General features: G+C 36.1%; 1 long non-coding RNA gene across 1 annotated transcript; it reads right to left on the reverse strand.

Moving 5' to 3' along the window:
- On the reverse strand, nucleotides 436-780 carry LOC110269518. The gene is made up of 3 exons (XR_002358327.1): nucleotides 744-780; nucleotides 589-671; nucleotides 436-476 (listed from the first exon to the last, which is right to left on the reverse strand). It is a non-coding gene; the product is annotated as an uncharacterized LOC110269518 (long non-coding RNA).

Raw genomic sequence — 17881 nt, forward strand, 5'->3', positions numbered from 1 at the left:
ACTCGGATTTTATAGAAATTTCGACAGCAACTCCCCTAAAACTTGGACTTTGCCACCCGGTTCGGGTCCCCACTAAACCGTTCCACAATCCTTTTCAACAGTTCAGAATCCAAAATCAATTCAAAATCAAGCTAAATCCAACAGTCGCCTCATTGGCATATCTCAAGAAAACCGTTTCAAAATCACACCAATATCAACCCGATTTAACTCATTTATAAAGCAAACCAACATCCATAGTCATTCGAGTCAATCAAATAATACATAAGGCAGATACAATCACCAAATACACAATATCTCGCACCAGTATCCATATGTAATAATTCCAATACACAAAATATAGTTTTTGGAAAGCGCCCCTACCTCAAAACTCAAATTCCATAACTCAAACGTCTCACGGAGTCCTTTCCGCCTCAACTCAAAATCACCGGCAACCAAAACCTCAGCTCCCAGCCACTTTCGCAATAACCATAGCAACACTAATCGCAACATATAATAATCAAGACTCGACCGCACGTTATCAAAACTCATATTCATTAACCGAACACAACAGAATACTAACGCGAGGCTTTTCGAAACATAATTTCTTACCGGAATAACAACACGAAGCAGCTGCGATTTTGAACCGGCCCCGGCAACAGCTCCGGCGGCGGCCAGAAGCTCCAGTGGATCAACTATAAAGACCACGCAGCATCAAAACCTCCTCAAGATCCAAAATGACCAAAACCACAAATTAAAACCCTTACCGGCAGGGTTCTCCGGCGACGGCAGAGGCAGTTTCCTCTACTCTCCTCCATGATCAACCACGATGGAGGTGGAAGCTGGCAGAGACGGCGGTGGTTCCGACGGCGGCGCGGCTCCACCATCAGTGACCGAGAAGCGTGACAGAAGCGTTTTCCCCACTCAATGGCGCTCTCTCCTTCGAACTGGATCAGAGCAGACCTCCAGCAGTGGCGAGGCGGCAGCTTCGAACAGTAAGCCATGGCGGTGGGGGACTTCAGTAATGGTGGAAGGACAGCGGAGGACCCACGACGGCAGAGGCACGGCCGCAGAACAGGGACCCCCTTTTCTTTCGTTCTCTCTCTCTCTCTCTCCTGCTCGAGCTTCTCTCTTCGGCCCTCCATGGATGGCGAGGACTCAGACTTCGCGGTGAGGAGGACGACGACGCGAGCATCACGGTGGCGGCGGCGAGCTAGTCGGCGACGAGGAGAACAGCGAAAGCCCCCCACTTGGTCTCTCCCTCATTCCGGCACTACTCGCTGCGAACCTCCTCTCGTCGTGGAATGGCGGCAGCGGCGCGGATGGCAACTCGCAGGCCTGGCGACGACAACGCGACGGCAGTGGTGAAGTCCGACGCGCCGGCACGGCCTCCTCTCTCCTCTCCTCTTCTTCTCCTTCGATTGCCCTTTCTGTCTCCTCTGGCTTCGTGCTCGCCGCAGTGCCGTTGGGGAACACAGAAACAGCGGCGGCGCCAAGTCCTTCTACCCTTTCCCCATTCTGCCTTCCCTTGTTTTTTCTTCGTTGTTTTCTTTCCCTCAAATAACCGTGTGTGTGTGTGTGTGTGTGTTTAGGTTAGAGGGGCAGCTGCTGCTGCTGGTTTAGGGAGGGAAAACGGGTACCGGGTTAGGGTTTCAGGGTTAGGGTTTTTCTTTCAAAAATTAGGGTTAGGGGCATTTTAGTAATTTCAAATAAAAATAGGGATATTATAGTAATTAGAAATAAATTCTAATCCATTAATAATAATGTATAAAAATACTATTTGCTCATCAATTTCATAAATTATTTTCAATAAAATGTCCCCACCAAATAATTAGAAATAATATACTTATTTTCTTCATTTTCCAAAATAGTAATATCAATATTCTAAAATATTAATTATTTAGTCCAAAATCATATAAAAACCTTTTTTATTTCACAACTACCAACTATACGATTTAAATATAGAAAATAATCCAATAATTATAAAATTAGATAATAAATCATAACTTGTCTCAAATTCAATAAATCAAAACTTGCCTTAATTATCTTTAATAAAATGATTTCCGAAATTAAGGCTATAAATAACTTTATGATTTGAGACTTGATCATAATAAGACTTTTCAAAAGTTCTGGGTCTTACATCAGAGGGCTAGGGTAGGGTGTGAGAGTAAGAGACAGTGAGAGTGTGAGACTGCGATTTGGGAATGGGAAAGAAGGGGGTTCGGAGTGGTAACGGGTCGGGCGAGTCGGGCGGGTCGGGTTTCAGTTTTTTAATTTTTTAAAAAACATTAAAAACGGCGCCGTTTAAGTTTTTTAGAAGAACCGGCCGGTCACCGGTTCGATTCAACCGGCCGGTTTTAACCGGTTCACCAGTTTTCTCGCGATTTTCTTCCCACCGGTTAATACAGGAGGACCGGACCGCATACATTGCCGGTTTGCAGTTAAACCAGTCGAACCGGCCGGTCCGGTCCGATTTTCAAAACCTTGGAATATATACAAATTAAACAAATTAATAAAAAATAAATTTAAAAATTCTAATAAAATATAAATTGAATAATTTTTGTTTGTATTTCAAGAGAACATAAACTAATTTTCTTTACATAACGTGCATTACAAATTTATTCTTGATAATATAACCCTTTTTGGTATATTAAGTGATAAATATTAATTCTTTCCATTCTTAAATATGTTGCTCATAATAACACTGGTTAAAAAGAGTCACGTAATTAATATTGACAATTTCACCATAGATAAAATTTCAAATTCCAAAGTTAATGCATCATTCAATTTTGTTTTAAACACTTAGGGTGAAGACACCAAAAAAAAAAAAACACTTAGGGTGAATGTTTGAAAAAAAAAATTTCCAACATCTAATGCACTTCTTTAATATTTAGTTATTTACAGGAAATTACTACGCACCAAAGATTCACTAAATATCCTTCTTTTCATTTTTTATGGGTCTAAACTTGCTTCGACTCAATTATAACAACTTTCCAATTCGATTAATACTTAAGCAACACATATGGTCAAATCCATTAATATAGTCACATTTGTGTATCATAAATGATAAATCCATTAACAACCTAAGAATTTTGTATCAAAAATCTATTAAGAAGTACAATAAGGCATACCCAAAAAAACGGAGCCCAAAAAGTAAAATTACGCTTATAGAGTTGACAATTGATCACGTCAACTAAACTCTGGCTTTATCACAAGCCAGCCCTGACACATACCACAACAAGCTCCGGCAACCTTTACCAAGTTGCTTCCTCTCAATTCGCACAGTATTAAGTGTCAACATGCCACTCAATCAATAAGAATATATTTATCTCTACATTTGTACACTATAAATGCCCTTAAGATATAAGAAACTTATTAACAATATACAGTTGTTACAAATAAGATTATTTAAAAATAAAAATAAAAATATTAATTAATAGATAAATAATATCATTTTTTACTTTTTTTATTTTTTATAACAAAAAAAAGAGAGTGGTTAAGAATGAGACTTGATGAGTTGAGACAATAAATTGAAGAGAGATGAATTGAATGCGATGAGAAATGATGATGATTAAATTTAATTGAGAATGATTATGATAATAAGAGATGATGATAATTGAGTTTAGTTATATTCTGAATGAAATGAAATGAGATTGAGGATGAATATGATAATGAGATTGAATTCTGAATGAGATATACCTATTTAGGTAGATGTAGTAGTATTGATCCACTTACTTCGGACTATGGTTTGAGTTTTCCAGGGTAGGTGCAGTAGTTCACCTACACTTTCTCCTGGTTGAGAATGATGTGATTTAAAAATTTATCTGAGAAACGAATTTCTCTGGATAAATGCAGTGGGTCAGCTCCACTTACTCCAAGTTGAGATTTGAGATTCTATTAACCCTTCGTCGCAAGATGTGGCTCGACATTTATACATTTCGGGAAGATTCCCCAATGCTATTAATGAATGAATGTGAATATCAGTATGACTTTGGGGATGCGTTCATGCAGGGACTGTCTAGGGTTAACTACCAGGACATGTCGGTTTGGCTGTATAACCGACAAATGATATCATTAGCCATAGGACAAGCATACATCATTTGCATTTGATTGAATTATTTGGGTTTGCTACTTGTCTTGGTTTTCTAATTTGTACATATTAAATGACTATATGCTAATTGCTTTACTTGAATCTACTTTTGATTTACTTGTTTATGTTGCTTGTGTTTGAACATCTGATAGGTTCCTTATGCTGGTGTTGGTTGACGTTGAGGGTTATTCTGTTCGGAGTTTGGAAAGTTATGAAAATAATGAGAAACATTGAGTTAGACTATAATCCCCTAAGATAGTTACCTAAGTACGGATTAGTGAGAACTTAGGATGGAACGATTGATGTATGGGCGTTTAAGATTGTTTAGAGAGTTACTGTTACGTTATATTGTATCTATTTAGCATTTTTACTGTACTGAAAATTCATGAGTCGGAAGTTCTCACTCCGTATATATTCTATTTTTCAGATGCAGGTCTTGGTGCTCCGCAGTGAGTTAGAGTTTGTCTGGAAGATGGTGAAGCTTATCTTTAATTATGTGTTGCATTTTGATTAGATTTCTCTCCCTTTTATTTTGGAAAAACTTATGATGTATATGTCTCCTTTTGAAACTTTGCCTATAGAGGATTTGATGTATTTTGGGAGAATTAGGATCTGTTATTAACTGCTTTCATTACTATAACACTAGCTGACCTAAACTTCGCAGATCAGGTCTAGTGGCTATTATAATTATAATTATATACATATATTCTGTTTTTACTCTATTCTTCCTTTAAGCTTTTACTTAACTTTGTTTCACGAACGCGTTATATCTTTTGTTGCATGTGTGTTTGCGCTCACGATTTTCTTTTACTCTTTTCAAGCTTCTCATTCAATAATTCCTTCTAAATATACATATACTACAACTCTACCTTGAGTTGTACCACTTTATTATCATTGACTTATGACTCGAGCATATATAAAGATTTGAAAGTTAGGACGTTATAATTTCCATGTTAGCAGGAATCATACACTCAGAGGTTGGAGGCCATAATCCATCAGTCTCAATAGCAAGGTGAGGAGGAAGGTCACAACCGTGTGGCACAAGACTATATTCGAGCCATACAAGAACTACGTCTATAAAATGGGATTATTTTTTGCATCAATCTTCACACCTCTACACCGAGAGCTACCTCCACCACAGCTGCTTTTGGCTGAGGAAAGATACCAAGAGCTCCTTGCACACATGATAGAGCTTGATGCGTGGGATACGGAGATGGAATTCCAAAGGCAGAAGCTGGAGCAAATCTAGAGGATGCGCTAGCAGATGGTGGTTTACTATGACTAGATACGCGTAGGTGACAATACCGCTATTGGAGAGACTCGTCGTTATATGCACCGGCAAAGAAACCTCTACCATCATTGTTGCAAGACTAGAGAAAACCCCCTAAAGACAATGCAGATGACTATGAGGATCCATAGTCATTAGAGTTTACTTTCCATGTCTTTGACATTAGAGTTTATTTGTTTCTTATGTCACATTTATTTGACATTATATTTTTTTAATATTTGTTATGTCATATTTTTATTTATTTATTTTAATTAAAAATAATATTTAATTTCTATTAGTTCTAATATATATATAAATTCTCAAAAGATTGAATCTGACATATTATAAAGTTTACAATTTCATTAATTAAGGAATACATACATATGGCAAGGATATAACATTAAGAACAATCATACAACTCATAGTTTTATATATTAGATTATAAAATATATAATATAAATAAATCATGATATACAAATCTATGAGTACGAAGAAATAACCAAATATACTAAATATTTCTATATATTCCTAGTATCCTCGGCATAACCGACCCTGAGTTCATAACCTATCTAAAGAGGGTGAAAGCATGTTAGACAAGAGGCTTGAGAAAGTTTTAGTTCTTTTCTGTCAATGACCTTTCTCGCCTATATCCATGCATCTTCTTCTCTTCATCTCCTGCATTGCATTCAAAACATGAGGATCTCAAGGAGTAGCTGAGCTTGTCGAACACAGTCTCAAGACAATCCCCTCTGCCGAACAGCGAAAAACACCTCTACACTACATCCTTAAAAAAAGCACGTGTGAACTTAGAGTTGTAGGATGGTCGTTAGGTTTGCTTTGTTTAGATGAAGAAAATGTGACAAGTTAAAGCACAAAATACCTTGTTAGTTAATTTATAAAAAAAAAAAAAGACTAAGTACCTTTAGCATTTATTTTAGGGTCTTAAAATTATCTCTTAAAATCAAAGTTGTTTAACTGTATTAAAAGTTATATACTTTAATTTTATTTTAAAAAGTCTAAAATAGTTTTTCATCAGGATTTAATTTTTTTAAATTGTATTAGAAATTAAAATTTTAAATTTAATTTAAAAAACTAAATATCTTTTTAACTAATTTTTATAATGACTAAAATGTTCTTAGTCAATTTTGAAAAAATCCAAAAATATGCTGTTAGGATTGAGGTTGCTTAATTACATTAGAAAGTAGAAACATATATTTGATTAAGGTTGCCTAGTTGCAAAAAGACTACACGGATAGATCAGTTATGAATTAAGTGTCATTGCATTCTCGTGATAAGCAAAGTGATAAATCCCCACGACTTAAATGTTTCTTTGCAAGCATGTATTGTACAAACTCCGATCGATTTAAGATCCTCGCATAAAACTACAACAGAAGGTTGACATAAACTTATTAATTTCATTATTAATAGTGTCATCAAATTGATATGGAAAGCATATACCAAACGCCAAAACCTTATATCAATCTCACCAATGAAGTAGTAGAAAAATTAACTAAAATAAAAGAGATACGTATTATTATTTTTTTAGAATAAACTACTAAAATGATACTCGAAAGATTTTGACGCTGATAAAAAGAATTTCGAAAGATGCAAAAGATAAAAATAACTCTACAAATATTTTAAAATTTGACAAAAGCACATGTTCCGAGAATTACTTGAAATGGGGTTGCTTTTGGGCCTGAGGCAGCGTCTGACTTTTATTGGTGTCAAGGTGCCGCCGTCCGAGTTCCTCATGAGGAGGTGGGGTGTAGTACCTGCAAGGAACTCTGATGTTTAAGTTAACAAGGGTTTAAAGCATATTTTTAGTAGATTGGGTCCTGAATATACCTGATAGTGTCAGTGTATTTATAGTAGAGTAGATAACCACCTTTTGGAGTAGTTTCACCTTTAATGTTGGATGACCGTTCTCTTTTTCTAGGAAAGTTGTTGAGATTTTCCTTCTAGATAAATGAGAGATATCTTAGGAGTTACTTACTTATTCAGATAAGTAGAGGTGAGTTGTTTGTCGTTGCGCCCGACCTCTATGAGGTCGGGTAGGCGTAGATGAGTGATGGAGAGATTACTGCCAGTCTAAAATTTCTCAATAGAAAAGAAATTTATTGCAAGCATAGTCTAGACCGACAATTAACTCTTAAAAATTTTGTTTGTCACAATGTAAACCAATAAAAACCGAGAATATTAAACCTCAGGTCGTTCTCTCTAAGAATTGTAATGAGGGTGCACATCATTGGCTATGAGGAAAGGGGGTTTTGGATCAATATAAGTAAGAAATATAAATGGCAAGAAAGTAAAAGAAGCATGCAAGGAATTAAATGAAAAGCAATTAAAGCAATGGAAATAGAATCCAAATGGCAAAAAAGATCTCTTGGCAAGGGTTAAGATTTAAGGGTTTCTATCATAGTCATTGACCACAAACATGGCAATTGTGAAGAATTAATCTCATTTCGTCAACCCTACATCGAGAATAAGTCAAATAGGCATAATTGATCTCAATCTACAAATCCTAGCCAACTCACTAATTAACTTAATGAAATACTATTGTTAGTGGAAACAAAATCAACTAACAATCCTAGTCACAATCAAGATTTTACATCAATGACTCAAGGTCACCTAAGTCCTCAATTCCAAGTCAAGAGTGTGAAAAAGTATACTAAAACTAAGCCAAGCATTTTATGATTTTATCAAAGGAACATAAAACACCAAATTGTATTAAAAGGAATCAAAATTAACAAGTGTTCATAAACATGAAAATAACAAAATAAAGAGAGTAACAAGTAAAACTACAAGAACTATGATGCTAGAATAAGAAAATGTAAATGAAGCTAAATTAAAATAAGAATTAAATTCTAAACTAAAAAGAGAACTAAACATAAAATCCTAAATTTTAGAGAGAGGAGAGAGCCTCTCTCTCTCTTTAGAATCCTAACCTAAAACATGCTAAAAACTAAACTAATGTGTGTATCATGGAATGTTATCCCCCTTCATAGAGCTTCAGCACTTCAAGTTTGGGCCAAAAGGGCTCCCAAAATCACGAGCCACGTGACTTTTTAAGTGAGTCACGCATCAGGACTTGTGCATACACACAGACATGTGTGCATACGTGATAAACTCCAATTTTGTGGTTTATCTTATGCTTAATTTGGGGGATTTTATCACCTTTTTCCATATTTATTCAATGAAATAGCATGATTTTGCAATTCTCCCTTGATTTGTGCTTAAATGTGAAAACATGCTTTTTAGGCCTTAAAAGAGCTAAATTTAACTCACTTTAATTCCATTCGATGCCTTGATATATTTTTTAAGTGGTTTCAAGTTTAGAAGGTAAAGATTGGATTGAAGGAATGAAGAAAAATCATGCAAAGTGGGAGAACTCATGAAGAAATGAAGGAACCGTAAAGCTGTCAAGCCTGACCTCTTCGCACTCAATCGACCATAACTTGAGCTATAGAGGTCCAAATGAGGCAGTTCCAGTTGCGTTGGAAAGCTAACATCCGGGACTTCAAAATGATATAAAATTTTTTATAGTTTCCTGACATCTAGGGATGCGCATGCGCCCTGTACACGTGCACGCCAATGGAGCAGCGTGATTCACTAAAGTGAAATTGTGGCTAGGGATTTGTAGAGCATTTTGGGCCCAATCCAACTTATTTCTGATGCTATTTCATGCAAAATTCAAGCTTGAGCAAGGGGAGAGCACTTGTTTGTAGTATAGCATCAAGTAGGTTAGTTTCTAAAGAGAGAAGCTCCATCTTCTCTCTAGAATTAGGGTTCTTAGGCTATTTTGCATCTTAGATCTAGGTCCAACTTCATATTTTCATCTTGTTTCCTTTATGATTTCTTGTTCTTACTACTTGATTCTCTTAGTTTTCATGTTAATTTCTCTTTTATGTTTCTTTTGTGATGATGAACTCATGTTGGATTTGATTTACTTTTATTGCAATTTAATATTTGATGTTCTTTTATTGTTGATTTGAGTTGTGATCTTACTTTCCTTGCTATTGGTAGTTGATAGATTTATTATTCTTGCACTTTTACCATGTTTTCCATTTGTACCCACCAAGTGTTTGATAAAATGCTTGGTTGGGCTTTAGAGTAGATTTTGAGCATTCTTGGCTTGAAAAGAGTAATTAGGAAATCTTGAGTCATAAAAACCCAACTCATGTTGGTGATCTAGAGTTGTTAGTTAATATTATTTCCATTGACTCTAATCTCTTGCTAACCTAAGTAGTGAGTTGATTAGGACATTTGGGTTGAGATTAACTAGTCTTGTTAAACTTTCACTCGTGGAAGATAACTCATACCTTCTTCCAACGTTGGGGATGACGTAATAAGATAAATTCTTGTTAATTATTGTTATTAGTGACTAGGATGGAAAGCCTATGATCTCAATCTTTGCCATGAATGTCTCTCTTTATTAATTGCTTTCTTTAATTGCTTGTTTGAATTACTTTTCTTGTCCATTTAATTTCTTACTCTTTTATAAAATCAAACCTCCCTTTGTTTTTCATAGCCAATAATTGACCACTACATTGCAATTCCTTGTGAGACGACCCGGAGTCTAAATACTTCGGTTAATTCTTATTTGGGGTTTGTTCTTTGTGACAACCAAATTTAATTTGATTTGAGGATTGACTATTGGTTTGGACTATACTAACAATGGAATTATTTTGTAGAATTCCGAACCGGTATAAATCCTTGCATCAAATTAATGGCGCCGTTGCCGGGGAGTTACAATGGTGCTATGTTATTGGCTATTGTATATATTGTGAATAACTTGATTTTTGGGTTTGTTTGTTAGTCTTTGCTAGCTTTAGGATTTGGTTTTCTTTGTTTCTTGTTAGAATTTGTTTTTGTCTTCTCTTGTCACCATGAATTTTCATCACTTTGGCTATGAGTTTGGTTCAAACTATGTTGTAGGAAATGGAAGCTTCAATGAGGATGCGCATCAAGGATTTGGAGATCAAAGGTGGGAGAAGCCCCAAGCTTGTGGACAACCTTCTTGGAAACAACCTCCTCCGGATTCTTATGGGTACAATTCGAATATTGATGCATACCAATCTAATGTATGTGATGACCCTCATTGTAGTTGTCAACCACAATCATCATATGCATGTGAACCCCCTCCTCAATATAGCCCTCCACTATACTCACAAGCCTCATACCACCATTCACCTCCATATGACCCTAACCCACATCCAACTTACCAACCACCATATAAACCATATCTAGAGCCACCACCATTCTAACACCAATACTCCCATGAACCACAAAGTCCATACACACCACCTCAAGAATTTTACCACTATGAACCACCTTCCAATTACAACAACCTTCCCTCAAACAATGAACCCTCTCTTCCACCATCACCTCCCAATGAAGCCCCCATGCTAGAATTGAGAGATCTTGAATCTCATATCTTAAGGCGACATGAGGAGGATGAAAAGAAGTTTGAGGAGTTAAGAGCAAAAATGGCTATCATGGTAGAAGCCATTGGCAACATAGTCTCATCCCGCCTAAGCCTATGCGATCAAGGCACTCCCACTGTTGAATTTGGAGAAGCAACCAAGGAGCTTAGTGAGGGAGTGAACTTGAAGCTCCAAGGTGAAGAAGAGGAGTTAAAGTAAGAAATGCAACAAGAGGAGGAGGTAGAGATTATTGAACAAGAGGAAGTAGTGGTTGGAGCCTTAGGATATGTTGATTACATAGAGGAATCACAAATTGAAGAGCCTTCTTCCATGGAGTTTGAAGTTGATGTTGAGGAGGAGAGTGCACAACCTCTAAGGCACAATGTGATTGAAGAATTAGAAGAAGTGTCTCAAGTAATAGGCCCTCCTATTTATGATGATTCTATATCAACATATGATCCTTTTGAGCTTGAAGAATTCTTCCCACTATGCTCGGAATTGATGAGGAGGTAGACTTCACCCAACCTCCTATTTATGATTTGATTGACGGGGAAGAGCTTGAAGAAATTGGTGAAGAAGAGCTTGAACTTGAGGAGGCGTGGCAAGAGGAGGAACTTGAAAAACCTTGCCAAGTGGTGGAAGCCTCTAGGAGAGGATGGACGGGAGTAGAGCGCGCCTTGTCAAGATCATTGGGAACTCCTCCACCTAGGTTGTCATCTAATCCTTCATTTGAGTGGGTAAAACTTCTAACTCTTAGCTTTATTATCCCACTTGAATTTGGTTTGCTTGAGACGGATGGCCAACTTAGGGTGCTTTGTGGAATTAAGCGTAAGAGGAGGATGTTTAGTGGTTGGCGTTGTAAGTCTAGGCTCATTATGGTTGGAAGCTCAAAATTGAAGAGCATGGATTGGTGTAGTGCTCAAGTAGATGGGTTTAGGAGGGTAGTTTGGTGCCTTCATGAGAATTCATCTCTCTTGCCACCCGGAGGAAATCACCATGATCAACTCAAGGATGGGTGTGAAAACAAAGTGTGGGATCCCGGATCGCACAAGGAAGATCAACTTTGGGAGCCTATGGTTTGTGAAGAACTCCATCAAAGCTTGGAGTTATTAACTTTAAATGATGAAGTATAATGGAAGTCCAAGCATTGGTGGATGTTCAAGGATGGATTCAAGTACAAGCCACCTTGATGGATAGCTCCCCATAAGTCCAACTTAAGGACAATAAACAAAAGTGCTAGGTGGGAGACACCCCACCATGGTAATATCCTTTCATTTTTTCTCTTTTGTACATATTGGTAAAATAGGTTTAATTTCTTGTTTTGATTGATTTGTTAAGTTTTTTTGGTAGTTTATTGTGTTAAATAAGGTCTTGTGGTGTTTTGGTAGTTGTTTGGAGGTTTGGAATGCTTGGTTTGGTGCAAAAACATAGAAAAAATTTTGAAAAATAGGGCACCAACCCATGCGTACGCGTCACTCACGCGTACGCGTGCCCCAAGCAATTTCGACCATCCACGCGCACGCGTCACTCACACGTACGCATGGATTCGAAGTTTCCCCACTCCATACATTCACCCGAGAGTTGTGCCTGAAGTGTGCCAACTTTGTGCCCAAGGCACGCGCACGCGTACCTTGCGCGTACGCGTCGACTCTCTGCTTTGCCATGCATGCGTACGCGTCAGCCGCGCGTACGCGTCGCTTCCATTTCATCAATCCACGCTTAGGCGCATATGACGCGCACGCGTGGATTGCCCTGTTTCACCCACCTTCTTTTCTTTTCTTCTTTCCATTTCTTTCCTTTTTCTCTTCTATTTCCACCCCTTAATCATCACCCAACACTACCAAACACCATCCATAACCACTTCTTTTAGTTAGTCAGTTAATTGTTTAATTAGTACATTTTTATTTTGTTTTCTATTTTTCTTTATAAGTGTTGGATTATTAATATTGTCTGCTGTTTCTTACTGCTGATTATTGATGAGATGTTATTTTAACATCATTATTTTTAATTTTTATTGTTGGATTTAATTGTCGAGGTTATATTTTGTCACTTGGTTTTGAGTTTTCATGTTTAACATTTGTGAGCACCAAGTGAATGTTACATTGCCTTTAAGCTTCTTAACTCTTTTGAATTGCATGTTTTGGCCACCATGCATTCATCATCTATTGTTAGGCAATTGTATATTATCATTGCATTTTTTAGGTGATGCTTGTTTATGGTTTACCCTTATTCACATCACTTATTTCATGCATTGAGATTGTAGAATTGTCAAATTGGATCGAAAGCTTACCTAGTGACATATTTTTGAGCTTTGTAAAGCTTTGTGGCCCATGCTTGCTATGTGATTGATTTCCACTTCTATCTTCTTTTTCCTAAGTTCCATAGCATCCATGTGTTTCACCTCTATGTCACTTAGGTGTTGTAACAACTTCAATATGTGTCATTGATTGTTGTGTGAGTTTCATATACCATTTTGTTCACTAAGTCTACCTACACATCAATCAATGTCCATGCATTATCCAATTTCACAATTGCTTGATTAATTGCTTGAATGCTTTCATGCCTCTTCACTACTTTTTGGGTTGTTTTAGCCTACAAGTCTTTTAAAGTATCTCAAGCACACTAGAATGAGTGAAGTGCATGTTTTGTTTTGTGTAATTGTGACATAACTTTTTTTACTAGTGTGTGTGTATTCTAAACCGTGCGCAATTTTAGAACCCACATACTTATTTTTCATCATTGTCACACTAATTCACTCACACCATTCTAGTGGTTCTTACCTCATTCCAACAATTCACGCTTCCTTACTTTTGTATTTTCTCATCTTACGGTGTTTATTTTATTTTTCATGATCGATGCACCTTAAGAAAAAATGGAAGTGGGAGGAAGAACACGCAGCAACCGGTTGACCTACCAGATGAAGGTGGCAACTCGGGGAGTCGCCGTACCCCCTTGCTCATTTAGTGCACCAAGGAAGGTGCAAACTTTTAAGTGTGGGGAGGTCATCCGACCACTCGGCATTTTTGGGTAACAAGTTTCTAATCCCAACACCTTTGCATTTCATTTTAGGATTTTTACTCATTTTGCATATGTATATAATAAGCTTAGTCAAAATCATGATATTTTCTAAGGATTTTATCTATAGGCACCCCAATTGATTGAAAAAAAATTTTTTTAGAACTTGCTTAAATTATATACTTTGTGGATCATGTCTTGAGCCAAAAATACAAGCATGTGAGATTTGAGCCTAATTGTGTGGTTACATTATATATAACCATTTATTTCCATTCTTGTGTCTATTATTCTCTTTCTATGATTGTAATCTTTGATTTATTTGATTCTTTATGTCCATTATTTTATGTATACATGCATTTATATGATTGAGGCCATTGTTTCAAATAGCTCACTTACCCAAATAGCCTACCTTTTATCTTCCATTGTTAACCAATTTTGAGCCTATGCTAAACCCACTTGTTCTGAATTTTAGTACATTACAAGCCTAAAGCGAAAAATAATAAATGTCCCTTGTTTGGATCTTTGATTAGCTTAGGCTAATGAGAGTGCTCATCATGTAAGTTTGGAAAAGTTGGAAACATTGGTTGGGATGAAAGTGTATTTTTGTATTTTTGTCAAATTTTTGGGAATTGGATACATACCCATGCATTGAATGTAAAACCATATGCATTGATACTTTTGTATATACTTTATTGCAAAAAGAAGAAAAAATAATAATAAATAATACAAAATAAAGAAAAAATATATATATCAAAAGAAAAAAATAGAAAAAAAAGACAAACAATAAAAAGGAGACAAAAATGCCCCAAAGTGAAAGTTCAATAATAATCAATGCATATGTGTGGTGATCAAAAGGGAATGCATGAGTGTGTGAAAAAGTGAAGAATGGGTAGTTAGGTTTGTTTAGAATTGTATAGGTTGTCATAGGTTAGGTGGGAAGCTTAAGTTAATCAAAGATCCAAATTTCAAGCTCACTTGACCATATGCATCCTTACCTTGACCCTAACCCCATTACAACCTATGGGAAAGACCTCATGATATTTGTATGCATGCATGAAATAATTGTTGATTGTTTGATGAAAAACAATTCTTGGAAAGCATGATTAGAGGAGAATTGAGTGAATCAACCCCATACACTTGAGTACCTAGAGCGGATACACATCCGGTGAGGGTTCGATCGCTCAATTACATGTTTCTACCCATAATCATCTTTTCTTGCAAGTTTGTAAAATCTTTCAATGATTCAATTCAATTGTGAGTTGATTTGATTGCTATTGCCTTAGCCCTTGTGCTTGTATGCATATTCTTGGAGATTGGTTTATTTTGACTAAGCCATTGCATTCATCTAGTTAGATTGCATATAGATAGGTTGCATTTAGTTAGTTTACATTGCATAAATGTTGATACCCCTTTGCTTCTTTATTGATTTTAGCATGAGGACATGCTTAGTTTAAGTGTGGAGAGATTTGATAAACCCCAATTTTGTGGTTTATCTTGTGCTTAATTTGGGGGATTTTATCACCTTTTTCCACATTTATTTAATGAAATAGCATGGTTTTGCAATTCTCTCTTGATTTGTGCTTAAATGCTAAAACATGCTTTTTAGGCCTTAAAATAGCTAAATTTAACTCACTTTAATTCCATTCGATACCTTGATATGTTTGTTAAGTGGTTTCAGGTTTAGAAGGCAAATATTGGATTGAAGGAATGAAGAAAAAGCATGCAAAGAGGGAGAACTCATGAAGAAATGAAGGAATCGTAAAGCTGTCAAGCCTGACCTCTTTGTACTCAATCGACCATAACTTGAGCTACAGAGGTCCAAATGAGGTTGTTTCAGTTGCGTTGGAAAGCTAACATCCGGGGATTCAAAATGATATAAAATTTGTCATAGTTGCCTGACGTCTAAGGATGCGCACGCGCACTATACGCGTGCTCACTGATGGAGCAGCGTGATTCACTAAAGTGAAATCGTGGCCAGCGATTTGTAGAGCATTTTGGGCCCAATCCAACTCATTTCTGATGCTATTTCATGTAGAATTCAAGCTTGGGTAAGGGGGGAGCACTTGTTTGTAGTATAGCATCATGTAGGTTAGTTTCTAGAGAGAGAAGCTCCCTCTTCTCTCTAGAATTAGGGTTCTTAGGCTATTTTGCATCTTAGATCTAGGTCCAACTTCATGTTCTCATCTTGTTTCCTTTATGATTTCTTGTTCTTACTACTTGATTCTCTTAGTTTTCATGTTAATTTCTCTTTTATGTTTCTTTTGTGATGATAAACTCATGTTGGATTTGATTTACTTTTAATGCAATTTAATGTTTGATGTTCTTTTATTGTTGATTTGAGTTGTGATCTTACTTTCCTTGCTATTGATAGTTGATAGATTTATTATTCTTTCACTTTTACCATGCTTTCCATTTGTACCCACCAAGTGTTTGACAAAATGCTTGGTTGGACTTTAGAGTAGATTTTGAGCATTCTTGGCTTGGAAAGAGTAATTAGACAATCTTGTGTCATAAAAATCCAACTCATGTTGGTGATCTAGAGTTGTTAGTTAATATTATTTCCATTGACTCTAATCTCTTGCTAACCTAAGTAGTGAGTTGATTAGGACATTTGGGTTGAGATTAACTAGTCTTGTTAAACTTTCTCTCGTGGAAGATAACTCATACCTTCTTCCAACATTGGGGATGACGTAATAAGATAAATTCTTGTTAATTATTTTTATTAGTGACTAGGATGGAAAGCCTATGATCTCAATCTTTGCCATGAATTTCTCTCTTTATTAATTGCTTTCTTTAATTGCTTGTTTGAATTACTTTTCTTGCCCATTTAATTTCTTACTCTTTTATAAAATCAAACCCCCCTTTGTTCTTCATAGCCAATAATTGACCACTACATTGCAATTCCTTGTGAGACGACCCGGAGTCTAAATACTTCGGTTAATTCTTATTTGGGGTTTATTCTTTGTGACTACCAAATTTAATTTGATTTGAGGATTGACTATTGGTTTGGACTATACTAACAACATAATTATTTTGTGGAATTCCGAACCGGTATAAATCCTTGCATCAATACGCACACTGGCTGAAGTCCATCTTTTGTGTACACACAGGAAGGTGTGCATACACACACAGCAGTGTCTTCTTTTCCTTTGTTTCTTCATGAGATCTCCCACTTTACATGCTTTTCTTCCACTTCTACCAAGGCATCCTTGCCTATTGGATCTGAAATCACTCACGGCATCGAATAGAATAAAAGTAGAATTAAATTGATCAATTAAAGCACAAAAAAATATGTTTTCACATTTAGGTGCAATTTAGAGAGAAATCACAAAAGTATATTACTCATGTGAATAAATGTGAGTTTATGTAATGAAATTCACTCAATTCAAGGCAAATTTATCATCAAATATGGACTCATTAATTCTCCCACACTTAAACAATAGCTTGTCCTCATGCTAATCACAATCAAAGGAGAAGGATCAAAGGGCAAATGACTTATTAAATGAAGCTACTTGTATGCATACAACTGTACTAATGAATGCTATTTACTTTTATCTATACTATAATGTCCTATGGACTTGGCAAAAACAAACGAATAAATTTCCAATCAATCATATAGACAGATAGGGCCAAAACAAAAAAATATTGCAATGCAATCACAATCCAATGAATTAATTCAAGTTTTCAAAAGAATGAAGCAATTTGCAAGATGACACAAAATAAGAGATGTGGAGACATAGAATTGAGTAATGGAACTCCTCACTAGATGTGTATACACTCTAATTGCTCAGTGTTTAGGGTTGATTCATTCAGAATCAGAAGAAGGATCAATTTATGAGAATTCTTCTGAAACTAAAGATTATTTTATACAACAATTAGACCTTACATCGAAAGAAGGAAGCTCAGAAGAGAATATTGAAAATGAAGAATAGAATAATTGTCTAGGAATAGGATTATGTAACTACAGAAATTATGAAAAAAATGTAAATATTTTAACTAGAGAACAAACTTCTACACTAGTCAAAATAATAGACAAATTAGAGGATACTCCGTTAAGAGATGAGTTCATAAAATAATTAGCAGAATTAGTTAAAAAAGAAGAAGAAAGTA

This window comes from Arachis ipaensis, chromosome B01, assembly GCF_000816755.2.
Source record: "Arachis ipaensis cultivar K30076 chromosome B01, Araip1.1, whole genome shotgun sequence".
Lineage (NCBI taxonomy): Eukaryota > Viridiplantae > Streptophyta > Magnoliopsida > Fabales > Fabaceae > Arachis > Arachis ipaensis.